The sequence below is a fragment of the Magnolia sinica genome, chromosome 9 (genome assembly GCF_029962835.1).
Source record: "Magnolia sinica isolate HGM2019 chromosome 9, MsV1, whole genome shotgun sequence".
NCBI classification, from domain to species: Eukaryota; Viridiplantae; Streptophyta; class Magnoliopsida; order Magnoliales; family Magnoliaceae; genus Magnolia; species Magnolia sinica.
Window position 1 is genome coordinate 2,034,397 of NC_080581.1, and position 2,580 is coordinate 2,036,976.

At 36.1% G+C, this 2,580-nt stretch overlaps 1 long non-coding RNA gene across 1 annotated transcript; it reads right to left on the reverse strand.

Moving 5' to 3' along the window:
* Positions 1-1,217: 1,217 nt before the first annotated feature.
* LOC131256629 (uncharacterized) lies at positions 1,218-1,713 on the reverse strand. Its single transcript, XR_009176895.1, has 2 exons — positions 1,575-1,713; positions 1,218-1,487 (listed from the first exon to the last, which is right to left on the reverse strand). It is a non-coding gene; the product is annotated as an uncharacterized LOC131256629 (long non-coding RNA).
* Between the last annotated feature and the right edge of the window lie 867 nt (positions 1,714-2,580).

Consider the following 2,580-nt stretch of genomic DNA (forward strand, 5'->3'; position numbering starts at 1 on the left):
CAAGATTATTGAGTGGAAATGCTCAATACAACTATTCAGGCGGACGCCAACAAAAAGAGCAGCAATCACGCCTATCATTTAGAGCACTTGTACAAAAAAAAAAAAAAAAACACTATACAAGGCTAAAAAAATTAAAAAATTATAACAGACCCACAAAACAAGCCACCAATCTGGCACCCCAAAACTGATCTAAATCTTCAATAACACCCACCAACTACCATCCCTATAAACCAGCTGCACACCACAATAAGACCACATCAAACCCACAACAGCCCACGACAAAACGACCAGGGTAGCTCCTATCCAAAACTTGCACAATATCAGCCGTAGGACGAGCAAAAGAAGGCCACATTGATTTGAAAAGAATTTGTTGCTTCTACTACTACATACAGGGGCTGTTGTTGAAAACCATATCTTGTCCTACATGGAGAGCCATGAGGGCTGCGACTGCTTCCAGCTATGAAGCCACATGCAGCTTAAAAACCCAAAAGTGCTGAAGAGCAATGTAATCTTCTCATACACATCTTGTACCATCATTTCAGACATGTAGAATTTACCTACAACATTATCAACAAGAAAAAATCATAAGGTAAAAAGCATTCTATGCAAATAGAGTAGAAAAGCAGTTACAAATTGGCAAAGTATAATGGATGATACATAAGCAGTTAGAATTTACTAAAACATTACATACATGAATACAAGTAATTCAAACTATGATGTCTCAATTATATAATTATCATGAACAAAATATTAAACTTTGTTCGTTATCCATAAATAAGATTTTAGAATGATTATTGGATGGCTAAAATGGAAAATATTGGAAGGTCTTATTGAAAAACAAGCATCCGCATTTTGTAATGTACAAATTTAACTTTACATTTTTTACGAAATTTAGGAACAAATTTTGACTTTCCAATGTTGACAAATTTGACGACAAAAGTCTTATGGAAGTTTTGACCCCACATTGTTGACAACTATGACAAATTTGACAACAAAGGTCTTATTACGAGCACATATATTACTAATTTTGACAACAAATTTGACTCCAAATTTATTGACAAAATTCCGACTCAATAACTTCTAGTGGCTTTTTGCTATTAATAAGGCTAGCATAAGCATAGTAAGTGGAAAAATGGGTGCTCGCTAAAATCAGCTGAAATTTTGTAACTTGCCAACCTATTTATATCATAGCTCACCTTCTAAATGGAGCACCTTGATTATTTTTTTTGCAGTAGTCCACCTGATGGATGCCTTGAACATTTGAATACCATTATGGGAGTTCCCACCAAAGAAGCCAAATCAACATCTCTTTTGATTTCCCATCTCAAAATTCCACATAAGTGGAGAAAACATGCTTGTGAAAATCAGATCCTTTCCACCTCAAAAAGTCCCATGAAGGATAAGGATGGTGCATCGGTCCCTTCCTACCTTAATATCGCAAACTTTTGCACACAAAACGCAAAATTTCTTCTTCTTTTTCTTTCATTCTGTTAAGAGAAAAGAAAGTAAACAGATTCCACCAATCAAGTTGCAATCTTTTGGCTTTTGTAAGAAGAGTTAGAACATACACTCACCTTTCAGGAAAGAAAATCTATTTATTCAAACATAGGTTGTGTTCTTCACATTGTAACGGTTGACTCTTATCACATGGTGCTGATGATAATTGCATACAGGGATTTCAAATTTCAATGAATAAGACGTCTCACTGTATTGAAAATTAAAAAGTTCATTCAATACTATGAATGATAGAGATTAACAGTTTTACCTGAAATGCAATACTTCCTATAGATGTATCTTCACGTAAATGTGCCAATTGCAGGTTGCTTGAGGGAATTTGCTTGTACAAGTTTGTACTTGGTTGGTAGCCACAAGCAACCAAAGGGCCACTAATTGATCCACTAGGGCCGATCTTAGGTATTCCAAAACGACTCAGACTGGTACCAATTGAAGTCTAGCATAACAAAAACACAATAATGAAAACTTTAATGAGCACAACTTACATGAATGTCGACTCCTATAAATGTTACTCTAATATTAGAAATATACAAAATTAAATCGTACTTTTACCTGTGGTCTAATGTTGAAGAGATTTTGTTGAAACATGCCAGAATGAGGTGCTTGGTATCGAAATTGAACCAGTGGTGCATTTATGGATCCACTAGAGGCAGGAGTGTAGCCAATCACCATATGATGACCGGGTCCTACATGGGATCCTATCGGTACTTCTGACGCAGGGGAGGACGTGAGGTCGAGCACCGTCTTCCTCAAGAGGATAACTATTCCGAATCCACGGAACTTCTCTGGACTCCTCACAGAGACTTCTCGAATCCACGAGGAAAGAGAGCAGAAAATAGAAATAAATTCTAATAAAATCGAAATTGATTGATGAATGAATAAAAACGAGTTCACAACCCTTTAAATAAGGGTACCAAGCAATGGGAAAGAAATTAGAATCAAACTACAACTCAAACTCCTAGAATCCGCGACTTACTATAAATAGTAAACTTACTATTTATAGACGGTCGTGATGTCTACTAGTACGCAAGGTTTTCGGCCAAAAATAGTAAGTGTCCTATTTGG